The sequence below is a fragment of the Ovis canadensis genome, chromosome 21 (assembly GCF_042477335.2).
Source record: "Ovis canadensis isolate MfBH-ARS-UI-01 breed Bighorn chromosome 21, ARS-UI_OviCan_v2, whole genome shotgun sequence".
Taxonomy (NCBI): domain Eukaryota; kingdom Metazoa; phylum Chordata; class Mammalia; order Artiodactyla; family Bovidae; genus Ovis; species Ovis canadensis.
The window spans coordinates 22,947,139-22,960,771 of NC_091265.1; the positions used below are offsets into that span (position 1 = coordinate 22,947,139).

General features: G+C 41.9%; 1 protein-coding gene and 1 long non-coding RNA gene across 2 annotated transcripts in view; one reads left to right on the forward strand and one right to left on the reverse strand.

The window, feature by feature from the left end:
* GRM5 (glutamate metabotropic receptor 5) overlaps positions 1-13,633 on the forward strand; it is a 786,169-nt gene that overhangs the window by 746,377 nt on the left and 26,159 nt on the right. The window lies entirely within an intron of this gene.
* LOC138426357 (uncharacterized) overlaps positions 1-13,633 on the reverse strand; it is an 87,280-nt gene that overhangs the window by 49,015 nt on the left and 24,632 nt on the right. Inside the window, exon 3 of the long non-coding RNA XR_011251562.1 lies at positions 8,631-8,732. This is a non-coding gene — a long non-coding RNA (uncharacterized lncRNA). The remainder of the gene's footprint in view (positions 1-8,630; positions 8,733-13,633) is intronic.

Consider the following 13,633-nt stretch of genomic DNA (forward strand, 5'->3'; position numbering starts at 1 on the left):
AGAGGAAGAGAAGAAAGGGGGTGGCAAACAGAAGAACTCTGCTGAGATGCGAAGAGCCCGTGAACGCCTGTGCACAACAGAGGGCGAGAGCCCGCGCAGACGCAGCCACGCTTGGATAAATCGCAGGGCCCCACCACATGTCCTTGCCTCTTCCATCTTCACGGCTACCTGCATGCAAAAAAGCATTTGTGGAGTTGCTCCTATACGCCGGGCTTTATGCTAGGTGTCTGTGAAAAGAACAGATGTGCCTTTGGTTCCGTGAAGTTTACAGACGAATGAGAAACACTGATCATAGACTAATGAGCAAACTAATAACTTCAAGTGAGGGTGTGAAGGAGGAGAATAGGTTCTAACAAAGATTAACAGGGGTGATACGCTGAGATACAATAAAGAGACCCTCATCCGTCTCCAGATCATTTTCAAATCCGGCCTAAATCATAGCTGCCTTAACTTAGAGCGTGCAGGAGCACATGGACCAGGTCTGGATGGTGTTAAAAATCAAAGATTTATTAAACCATAATTTAGTGGAGATGATACACGTCATACCCAGCAGAAGGGTCAATGGTTTCATAAGTATTGGGAGAACATGTGGAGAAAACAAGACAAAGTATTCCGTATCAGACTTGTCTGGGGAAAACCTGCCTGGACACAGAAGTTACTAGAATGACAGATAGAGTAACATTAATATGCACCTGCTAAGATCAAGAATTTTACAAGAATTTCACCTGATCTCCAACATTTCCATTTTACAAATACAGAAATTATAACTCAGAAAGCATCAGCAAGTCTTTGAGGGGTGAGAGGGAGGAGTTTGTTTGTTTTTTAGTTAAAATGTATTCATTTGTACTGTACAGCAAAGTAAATCAGCTACAGGAATACGTATCAGTTCAGTTGCTCAGTCGTGTCCAACTCTTTGTGCCCCCATGGACCACAGCACACCAGGCCTCCTTGTGCATCACCAACTCCTGGACCTTGTTCAAACTCATGTCCATCAAGTTGATGATGCCGTCCAACCAGCTCATCCTCTATTGTCTCCTTCTCCTCCTGCTTTCAATCTTTCCCAGCATCAGGGCCTTTTCAAATGAGTCAGATCTTCACAGCAGGTGGCCAAAGTATTGGAATTTTCGCTTCAGCATCAATCCTTCCAATGAACATTCAGGACTGATTTCCTTTGGGATTGACTGGCTGGATCTCCTTGCAGTCCAAGGGACTCTCAAGAGTCTTTTCCAACACCATAGTTCAAAAGCATCTATTCTATGGCACTCAGCTTTCTTTATGGTACAACTCTCAACATCCATATATGACTACTGGAAAACTCATAGTTTTGACTAGACAGACCTTTGTCAGTAATGTCTCTGCTTTTTAATATGCTGTCTAGAATGGTCATAACTTTTCTTCCAAGGAGAACGTGTCTTTTAATTTCATGGCTGCAGTCACCATCTGCAGTGATTTTGGAGCCTCCCCCCAAAATAAAGTCTCTCACTGTTTCCATTGTTTCCCCACCTATTTGCCATGAAGTGATGGGACCAGATGCCATGATCTTACTTTTCTGAATGTTGAGTTTTAAGCCAACTTTTTCACTCTCCTCTTTCACTTTCATCAAGAAACGCTTTAGTTCCTCTTCACTTTTGGCCATAAGGGTGGTGTCATCTGTGTATCTGAGGTTATTGATATTTCTCCCAGCAATCTTGATTCCAGCTTATGCTTCATCCAGCCTGGCATTTTACATGATGTACTCTATCAGATCTAATCCTTTGAATCTATTTTTTACTTCCACTGTATTTGTGAGACTTAGAGTTCATGCAATTCCGGGGGCAGGGGGGGAGCGAGAACCCTATTTAACAAAAAGTTTGAAAAATGTGAATACACGAGTAGGAACAGGGCCTTGCAAGGGATTGCTATATGTGAGGGGCCTTGATCCTTCATCAGCTTTAGAGCAATCTGCTTCCACAGAGATACCCTGAGGTGTGGGTTCCTACAGACCCCAGATGGAGAAAACCAAGTTGCTAAGGGTAAATTGCAACTGAGATCAGTGCTGAAAAGGGATCAGGCTTCCAACCTTCTAGGGTTCATGTGTGTATGCTAAGTTGCTTCAGTCATGCCCAACTCTTTGCCATCCTATGGACAGTAGCTCACCAGGGTCCTCTGTCCATGGGATTTTCCAAGCAGAATACTGGAGTGGGTTGCCATACCCTCCTCCAGGGTATCTTTCCAACCCAGGGATTAAACCTGAGACTCTTATATCTCCTGCATTGGCAGGCAGGTTCTTTACCACTAGTGCTACCTGGGAAGCCCCTCTTTTAGGGTAGTAATGGTCAAAAAAGTACAAGGCAGTGGCTCAGGCCAGGAGATCAGGAAAAATGTGAAAGGGTTTGAAGCACAGCACAGTTACCTGAGTACCTTAAGCCACTTAAAATGAAAAGACAGAATAGCTCAACAAATGACCCAGTTGGTGTCTATAACCAGCATTTAAGTGATAATATGCATCGTGGTTAACCAATCTAGTAACCCTGGGCAAGTTCCTTAATCTCCCTGTGTTCTAGTTCTTCCTCATTTGTAAAATAAGGGTAACAGGCATATCTAACTCAAAGGGCTGTTGCGATGATTAAATCAGTAAAATTTGGGTATAGACTGTGTCTGACCTATTCCAAGTGCTCAGTAAATATTGGCTCTCACTGTCATTATGACCCAGCCTTGGTCTGACTCCAAAGCTTTTCCAATTTCCATGCACAAAAGTGTTAGAAAAAATTCCTCCTTGAAAGTTACTCATCTGTCTTTAGAAAGAATAAATAATTTAGTCTAAAAATTTCTCAACCCGAAGATGTGCTCAGTCACTAATTCATGTCCAACTCTTTGTGACCCCATGGACTGTAGCCCACTAGGCTCCTCTATCCATGGAATTTTCCAGGCAAGAGTACTGGAATGGGATGCCATTTCCTACTGCAGGGGATCTTCCTGGCCCAGGGATTAAACCTGTGTCTCTTATGTCTCCTGCATTGGCAGGTGGGTTCTTTACCAGTAACACCACCTGGGAAGCCCACCCTGAAGATCGCAGCCAGCAATATTAAATTAACGCTCCTGCGAGTTTCTTCTGGCTGACCCTGTTCGCCTAAGGAGATCCTCCTTCTGGTCAACATTTTGCTCCTCCTTGCAAAGTCCTCCCTTTTGAGGATGTTGTGTAAGCCTGTAAAGCACGTTAGAATTAGTTTTAAAATCTGTATGTTCCTGAGTTTCTACCGATTGTGAAACAAATAGCAACATCGAAGGAAAGCACACAATGGAAAGGCAATGACTTAAGATGATTCATATCTGAAAACAAGTTCTCATCATAAGTGGGATTAAAATACATCCTTTGGGAACTCTCTGGAAGTTCAATGAAAGGCTTTACCCAATATAAAATTTAACACATTTCCATAATATTGCTGTAATTTATTAAACTGTTCTCCAGTGGTTTATTTCTTCTTCTTTCATAGTGTTTTTGCCATTTTCTATATCACTAAAGAGAGAAGTCTTTGAAAGAAGCCTTCGAGCTTCTGTTGAGTTATTTCTTTAGAATGAATTCCCCTGAATAGAATTACTGGGTCAAGATGGCCGATTCTTTTCATTTTAAGTGCTTATTTGCATTGCTTCCCCACCTGTCAACTTCTACTTCCTTTTATTTAATAGAGGATTGAGCCATATGCTCCCTGGCAGCTTCTCAAGTACTTTCGCAACGCATATTCAATTCTGACATTCTTTTCTGGGTCTATTAATCATGCTCAATTTTTGTTTTTAATCTGAAATCTCTGAATGGATCAAGCTGACATTTCAAGTCTGGGCAAACGCTGCCTTTCTGCAGATGGAGACCACAAGACCTGCCGGAACACATAGTAAAGTACTCCAAAGTATTTACTTCTGTAGCGGCTCACAGAGGGCAGGGGGATGAGACTGAAGTAGCGAATTACTCTGCAGTACTACTTGGTGATAATGAGCCTGGTTTGGCCTTCCCCTACGCCTCAGAAGATTCACTCATAAGAACTCTCATCCACTCACGTCTAAAATTCTCCTTTGATCAATGCAATTTGAAAGGATGGCTCGGGCTTTTGCTTCAGCTCTCTCCAGTACTCCCCACTCCCCCCTGTCTGTCTCTGCAGTCACACAACGTCCCATGCAGCGACACTGATGCTCTTCTCAGAGAAGCCTCTGTCACAGGTTTGAGACTTCTATGAGGTCCTGGGTCTGCAAACTCCTGTCAGAGGGATGGCGGGGGGCCCTGGAGGGTGATTTATGCCACCTGGCCACTATGGAGTCAAATCTGACCTTTGGAAAAATAAGTTTATATTGTGCTCAAAACCTCCCTCTACTGAATACACACTGTTGCTCTCATGTGTGACCTTTTCAGTCCCTCAAACGGGTTATCAAATTATTTAGATAAGGGCATTTTTCCCAGCATAAAATGAAGAAAGTGAGGTGTTAATAAGGAGCATGAGATTTGGAGGTGAGCCATCTGGTTTCTAGCCCCATTTCTGTGACTTACCACTTATGGGGTCATGGCCAGACTGGAGAAGCTTTCTGAGCCATACATTCCTTATCTGAAGGAGGAGGATAATAATGACTTTAGTTTATTGAGAGAATTAGATGGTAGAGGAGAAGCTTTCTGCAATATTTTAAATGCTATTCAAATGTATATCATAGTTTCTCTCCTTACTTTATCACTGTCAGGATCCAAAATTAGGATAATCCTAAAGGTAACATGGCAATAAATTTGAAAAATAAAATGCAGTCTGCCTCATTCATTTTAAAATTAGAAACTGTGAGAAAGTCTAAAAAAGAGGGGATATATGGATATGTATAGCTGATTCACTATGCTGTACAGCAGAATGTAACATGACATTATAAAGCAACTACACTCCAATAAAAATTTTAAAATAAATAAATTCTTACAAAATAAAATAGAAGTAGAAACTGTGTTTCCGGGTGATCACTACAGAGATCTCCTAGCATATATCTGTAGGATTGATCCAAACTTTGCCTGGAGTCTGAAAGCTGAGGTCTAGCCTGGTGGTTGAGGAGACCACATAGGAAGAGGGTTGAACGTGCCCAGAGCTGTTATAAAGGTTGTAGACAGGAGGAGTGGGGAACATGACTGGACCAAAGTTAAAATTGAAAACTGAAGGCAGAAACATCCTGTCCAAAGCCAGGGGGGCAAAGTGAAAAAACTGAGAAATAAAACTGGCTCCTAAACTTACTATAATCAGGCTCAAATAAGAGTGCCTGGAAAAGGGCTTCTCTGGTGGCTCAGCTGGTAAAGAATACACCTGTAATTTAGGAAACCTGGGTTCAATCCCTGGGTTGGGAAGATCTTCTAGAGAAGGGAACAGCTACCCGCTCCAGTATTCTGGCCTGGAGAATTCATGGACTATTCCATGGGGTCGTGAAGAGCTGGACATGACTGAGCAACTTTCACACTTGGAAAAGAATTCCAAAATCATCACTGAGTAAAGCCAAGCCCTCCTTTACATAAATGTGTAACTGCCCAAGTAAGGGATAAGCACACAGAAACACGAAGCTTCGTTTTCTTTATTTTCGGTTTGCTGATACTTTCCTAGTCTAGTGACCTGAAAGGTCACTGGGGGAAATATTTGAAAAATACCTGCCAGCCAATGCCAATTCTACAAACATATGTGACCAAAAACTTTATCTAAGTATTTATAAGTTCTTGGACTTGTATAGTTCCACTAGTTAGAACAGTTTGAGAACTCAACAATGAATACATAGTTCAGTTCAGTCGCTCAGTCGTGTCCTACTCTTTTCGACCCCATGAATCGCAGCACGCCAGGCCTCCCTGTCCATCACCAACTCCCAGAGTTCACTCAGACTCACATCCATCGAGTCAGTGATGCCATCCAGCCATCTCATCCTCTGTCGTCCCCTTCTCCTCCCGCCCCCAATCCCTCCCAACATCAGAGTCTTTTCCAATGAGTCAACTCTTCGCATGAGGTTGCCAAAGTACTGGGGTTTCAGCTTCAGCATCATTCCCTCCAAAGAAATCCCAGGGTTGATCTCCTTCAGAATGGACTGGTTGGCTTTCCTTGCAGAATACATAGTTAGTGACTGGTTATTTTGGGTTTCTGGACTCAGTTCCAATTATGGGGTGGTCCCCCCACACAAACAAGCAATTCTTTGAACACCAACTGGATGTCCGACAATTCAACTCAATTCTAACCCTACCTACCTGAAGATAACATCAGATCCCACAGGCTGAGGGTTCAGTCCCACAAGTCTGCCCTCCCCCTCACAGCTATCACCAACCAATGACAGACTGGAGGTGCCCACGACCCCTTCTTTGGATGTAAGGGCTAGTCCCAAGTCCAAGCTGTTATCTGTGTTTCTCTCTGACTGGCTGTAAACCAAAGGTCCACACGACCTCCTCCTCGGCTGGATAAATTTGCTCGAGTGGCTCACAGGACTCAGAGAAACACTGTACTTACTAGATCACTAATTTACTGTACAAGGACAGACTCAGAACAGCCAGACAGAAGTGATGCAAAGAGCAAGGTATGCGGTCAGAGACACGGAGATTCCATTCCCTCTCCAGGCTCTGCGTTCTCCCATCATCTCTACGAGACACCAAAGTTTCCACACCCATCCTTTGGATTTTTATGGAGGCTTCATCACATAGGCCTGATGGATTAAATCACTAACCACTGGCAATCAAAATCAGTCTCTGGCCCTTTTCCCCTCCCTGGAGGTCAAAAGGGTGGGACTGGAAGTTCTAACCCTCTAATCACATGGTTGGGTCCACTGGCAACCAAGCCCCATCCTTAGCTGAGTTTCAAAAGTCACCTCATTAACATCACAGAAGACACAATTATCCCTCTCAGTACTTAGGAAATTCCCAGAGGTTTTAGAGCTGTGAGCCAGGAATAGTGGAGGAAGACCAAATATATATGAAACACACATTTTGGTGATCTGAAATCTTATAAATCACGATATTGTACTGGTCATAACTGTAATTAGCATAGCTTCTGATAAGTGAACAGTGGTGTTTGTACCATGGTTACAAGGGCCAACTGTTTAGGCATTTTCCAAATCTGGATTATTGAGATCACAATACATCTTTTTACTCAGTCTATCTCCCGCTTTCATTTTCTATACAAATATAACTCTATGAAGACTTTTGTACTTTTTATATACAATAATATGTATAAAAAGGAACAATATTTAAAAGACTATTACAAAGCAGAGACATTACTTTGCCAACAAAGATCCGTCTGGTCAAGGCTATGGTTTTTCCAGTGGTCATGTACGGATGTGAGAGTTGGACTGTGAAGAAAGCTGAGCGCCAAAGAATTGATGCATTTGAACTGTGGTGTTGGAGAAGACTCTTGAGAGTCCCTTGGACTACAAGGAGATCCAACCAGTCCATCCTAAAGGAGATCAGTGCTGGGTGTTCATTGGAAGGACTGATGCTAAAGCTGAAACTCCAGTACTTTGACCACCTCATGGGAAGAGTTGACTCATTGGAAGAGACCCTGATGCTGGGAGGGATTGGGGGCAGGAGGAGAAGGGGACGAGAGAGGATGAGATGGCTGGGTGGCATCACTGACTCGATGAACATGAGCTTGAGTACACTCTGGGAGTTGGTGATAGACAGTGAAGCCTGGCATGCTGCGATTCATGGAGTCGCAAAGAGTTGGACACGACTGAGCGACTGAACTGAACTGAACGAATGATTAGGTAAGACTAAAGTATTTGGTAGTAACTTGCTTCTTTGGGATTTTCATAAATACATATAAACAGACTCCTTAATAAATACCTTAACATAAACAAATGTCATAAACAACCTCAGAAATTTTGAACTGAGCCTTGGTAGAAAAAGTAATGAAACAAGGTAAGCAGTAGGAGGGTGCTGGCATCAGAGTATCTAAAATATAATTCACACTTACATCATAAGGAAACTAACCTCACCTAAAGAAAGTTCTGAGGTTCAAGAGGCTAATTCAGTGGCTCAGAGACACTGTCTAGGACCTGCATTCATTTAATCTTCCATGCTGCCATTTTTTGGAAAGTTGGCTTCACTTCTCTCACCTTACAGCATATTGTAACATTGTCAGATATAACATCCAAACAACCGTCCCCAGCAAAAGGGGCCATGTTTTCCAGTGTCTTATTGATAAGACTAAAAAAATCATTAGAAATCTCCAGAATATCCCCTTCTCATGATCACCGGCTGACAATGACAAGTAACGTCGGTTACCATTATCATCTCAGTCTAACCCGAATGCAAGAATGGAACAGCTTGGTGTGAAGAATGGGATTATGTGAAAGAGAGACAAAAATATTTTTTTTAATGAGGATCTGTTCCACAATCTTCTGTGTTTCACCTGACAATCATTCTCCCTACATCCTTGCTTACTCCATAAGCTTCCTGCCCAAAGTTGCTCTTTTACTTTTCCACCCATACTTTCACAAACCTCCCATTTCAACCACTCTACTCCTATTATCACTCCAACTCTGAGAGACCTAACGTCATTTCTTATGAACTTGCTACTTTTCGCTCCTCCCCAGCTGAACATTTTCCCTCAACATGATTCTCCCTTCATTCATTCATTCATATATGCATGCATTCATTGAACAAACATAATCACCTGGAATAAGCTCAGCAATGTCCCAGTGCTTGGAGGATGGCAGTGAAGAAAACAGTCTAAGATCCATGACTTCACAGAGTTCACATGCTTTTGAAGAGTCTGCTGGGAAAAACAGACAGTAAATAAAACAAATAAGTAAAAATATAAATTATGTTGGATAAGAAAAAAGCAGGAAATGGTAGGAAGAGCAAGAAGAGCAAGGTCACAGTTGCATTTTTAAACTGAGTAGTCATGGCAGGCTATGTTGAAACAGTAACATTTGAGAAAAGATTTAAGAGAGATCCTCTCTCAGGATATTTGCAAGAAAAGCCCTGAAAGCCGAGGAAATGGCCATAGCAAAGGCCCTTCGGTGGGAGGATGCCCAGGGTCTTCAAGGAGGAGAAAGTGAGCAAGGAGGGAGGAAAGAGTAAGTTATGGGATCAGAGAAATAACAGGGGATGGAGAAGACTGTATAGAACTTTGTAAACCATTGTAATAAATTTAGATTTAACTCAGAGAGATGGGTAACTAGTTGAGAGCTTTCAACAGAGAAGTAATATAAAAATAATTTTGTTTTGAAAGGATTATGCTGGTTGCTGTGTAGAGATTGGGTTGGGCTTGGGTTGAGTAAGAGGAGGGGGTTAGTAAGGACAGAAGCGGGACCAGTTTGGGAAGCTATTGTAATTTTCATAATAAAAGTGATGGTGGCTTGGACCAGAGTAGTAAATAAAGGAGGTGGTTAAAAATGGCCAGATTCTGGGTATGTTTTGAAAATGAAGCCTGTGGTATATGCCAACTGGTTAATGATGAATTATAAGTGAAAACAGTGTGTTCTTTCCTCTTTTTTTTCTGTAATTATCTCAAAACACTATATCAGTTATTCTCTTTTCCCAAACATCTTTCATTTCTTCTCTCTTCCTTGGTCTCTTAACATAAGTCTACAAAATTGCTTCAGTTTCCATTTACTGAAAAAAAAAAAAAAAAAAGCAAAACGAACAGCAACAGCACAGCCCTTGGAGATCTGGCAGCCCCTCGAGCTGCCTTTCCATTTTATTCATTCATCCATCCACATACCCATTTACAAGGTTTACTCGCTCTGATCATTTTTTCTAATTCTCCAGTTTTCCAGGTTTATACTTAATCTTAGCCTCAAAACTATGCCTTCTTGACAGCAATTTTGGTGTGAAAATCATTTCTTGGGTTTTCTGACATTCGAAGTGATTTGTTCTATAACTACTTCAATAATTCTTATTTTTTCTGTACTTTATTGGCCAAAAAGACTCTTTTCTCTCATATCATTTTGCACAGCTCATACATATGTCTATCCTGAATAAGAGAAAATAGATGAATAAAAATAAGATTTAAATTTATGTTATAAATGGGATGCATTTATGATCATTTAAATAAGAGATTTCCTTAAAGAACACCCTCCTACACACTAACTGTACAGTGCTCCTCTCCTGCTCCACTGATGTCCATTTCATATTGAATTTACGCAGAAAACGTACATGAAATTTCCAATATTTTCCATGATCCTTTCACTGACTTTTTAACTTCATTAATGTCTTCAGTTTGTGCATCATTTAAAATAAGGTATGTGCTTCAAAAAGCAATCTTATACATAAATAGACCAACAGATGGTTAAACAGTTTATCCCTAAAACATGCACATCCTGTTTTTCAGGTGTGTGTGTATAAGACAGGAAAATAAGCTTTAAGTCTTTTCTTTGGATTAAAGACATTTGGAAACTATTATTAAGGAAGTGGTTAAATGCAAGTGGTCGAATAGGAGATAGCAAGAGTGAACATGGACATTTTAGAAATCAGTGAAATAAAATGGATGGGAATGGGGAAATTTAATTCAGATGGCCATTATATCTAATACTGTGGGCAAGCCCTTAGAAGAAATAGAATAGCCTCATAGTCAAGAAGAGTCTGAAATGCAGTACTTGGGTGCAATCACAAAAACAACAGAAAGATCTTGGTTCGTTTCCAAAGCAAACCACTCAACATTAAGGCCTAGAGCTGAGCTGACTGTGGCTCAAATAATCATCTCTTTATTGCAAAATTCAGATTTAAGTTGAAGAAAGTAGAGTAAACCACTAGGCAATTCAGTTCAGTTCGGTTCAGTAGTTCAGTCGTGTCTGACTCTTTGCGACCCCATGAATTGCAGCACGCCAGGCCTCCCTATCCATCACCAACTCCCGGAGTTCACCCAAACTCATGTCCATCGAGTCAGTGATGCCATCCAACCATCTCATCCTCTGTTGTCCCCTTCTCCTCCTACCCCCAATCCCTCCCAGCATCAGAGTCTTTTCCAATGAGTCAATTCTTCCCATGCGGTGGCCAAAGTATTGGAGTTTCAGGCAATTCAGGTATGACCTAAATCAAATATCATCTGCTTATCCAGTGGAAGTGACAAATAGATTCAAGGGATTAGATCTGATAGATAGAGTGCCTAAAGAACTACAGATGGAGGTTCATAACATTGTACAGGAGGCAGTGATCAAAAGCATCCCCCGAAAAAAGAAATGCAACAAGGCAAAATGGTTGTCTGAGGGGGCCTTACAAAGAGCTGAGAAAAGAAGAGAAGCTAGAGGCAAAGGAAAAAGGAACAGATATACCCAACTGAATGCAGAGTTCCAGAGAACAGCAGGGAGAGATAAGAAAGCCTTCCTAAGTGATAATGCAAAGAAATAGAGAAAAACAGTAGGAAAAGACTAGAGATCTCTTCAAGAAAATTAAGAGATACCAAGGGAACATTTCATGCAAGATGGGCACAATAAAGGACAGAAATGGTATGGACCTAACAGAAGCAGAAGATATTAAGAAGAGGTGGCAACAATACGCAGAAGAACTATACAAAAAAGATCTTCACGACCCAGATAATCATGATGGTGTAATCACTCACCTAGAGCCAGACATCCTGGAATATGAAATCAAGTGGGCCTTAGGAAGCATTATTATTAACAAAGCTAGTGGATGAGATGGAATTTCCCAGCTGAGCTATTTCAAATTCTAAAAGATGATGCTATTAAAGTGCTATACTCAATATGCCAGCAAATTTGGAAAACTCAGCAGTTGGCCACAGGACTAGAAAAGGTCAGTTTTCATTCCACTCCCAAAGAAAGACAATGCCAAAGAATATTCAAACTACCATACAATTGGTTCATTTCACATGCTAGCAAGGTCATGCTCAAAATCCTCCAAGCTAGGCATCAACAGTGTGTGAACTGGAAAATTCCAGATGTACAAACTGAATTTAGAAAAGGCAGAGGAACCAGAGATCCAATTGCCAACATCCACTGGATCATCAAAAAAGCAAGAGAATTCCAGAAATATATCTACTTCTGCGTCATTGACTACGCTAAAGCCTTTGACTGTGTGGATCACAACAAACTGCAGAAAATTCTTCAAGAGATAGGAATACCTGAACACCTTATCTGTCTCCCAAGAAACCTGTATGCAAGTCAAGAAGCAACAATTAGAACACAGCATGAAACAATGGGCTGGATCAAAATTGGGAAAGGAGTACATCAAGGCTGTATATTGTCACCCTGCTTATGTAACTTCTATGCAGAGTACATCATGAGAAATGCCAGGCTAGATGAAGCACAAGCTGGAATCAAGATTGCTGGAAGGACCATCAATAACCTCAGATATACAAACAAAACCATCCTAATGGCAGAAGGTGAAAAAAAGTAACTAAAGAGCCTCTTGATGAAAGTGAAAGAGGACAGTGACAAAGCTGGCTTAAAACTCAACATTCAGAAAACTAAGATCATGGCATCTGGTCCCATCACTTCATGGCAAATAGATGGGGGAAACAATGGAAACAGTGTGAGACTTTACTTTCCTGGGCTCCAAAATCACTGCAGAGAGTGACTGCAGCCATGAAATTAAAAGACGGTCCTTGGAAGCAAAGCTATAGAAATCCTAGACAGTGTATTGAAAAGCAGAGCCATCACTTTTCTGACAAATGTCCATATAGTCAAAGTTATGGTTTTTCCGGTAGTCTTGTATGGATGTGAGAGTTGACCATAAGGAAGGCTGAACACTAAAAAATTGATGCTTTCGAATTGTGGTGCTGGAGAAGGTTCTTGAAAGTCCCTTGGATTGCAAGGATATCAAACCAGTCCATCCTAAAGGAAATCAGTCCTGAATAGTCATTGGAAGGACTGATGCTGAACCCCAATACTTTGGCCACCTGATGCAAAGAGCTGACTCATTGGAAAAGACCCTGATGCTGAGGAAGACTGAGGGCAGGAGGAGAAGGGGGTGACAGGGGATGAGGTGGTTGGCTGGCATCACTGACTCAATGGACATGAGTCTGAGCAATCTCTGGGAGATGGGAAGCACAGGGAAGCCTGGTGTGCTGCTGTCCGTGTGGTCACAAAAGTCAGATACCACTGAGCAACTGAACAACAACTTAATTAAGGGATGCCAAATGTTTTCATGGAATAAATACTTTCCAGTAGAAAATGCTAATGTAATTAAAAGGTGTTAGTGTTAATGAAAGTGAAAGGGAAGTCACTCAGTCATCTCCAACTCTTTGCGACCCGTGGACTATAGCCCACCAAGCTCCTCCGTCTATGGGATTCTCCAGGCAAGAATACTGGAGTGGGTAGCCATTTCCTTCTCCAGGGGATCTTCCCGAACCCAGGTCTCCCACATTGCAGGCAGACGCTTTAACCTCTGCACCACCAGGGAAGCCCTTAAATACAAGAATACAATCTCTCAGAAAACCTCCTATAGAGACACAGAACTTCAGATCCAAGTACTAACATCAAAGATTTCAAGGGAGGAGAGGAAGCCAGGTTGAAAGAAGAAGGGGGAGGAGGCGGGAGGGGAGGGGCGAAAGGGGTGGCCTTACAGACGTCTCCTGCCACCTACAGATGCCCAGGCGTTATGGGACTTTTTCCTGGGCCTCCAGAGAAGGGAGGACTGGAACTCGGCCCTACCAGAAATCAGACCAGACCAGAACCAGAATTCGAGTTCTCTGCCAAGAGGAGGTGATCAGTCTCC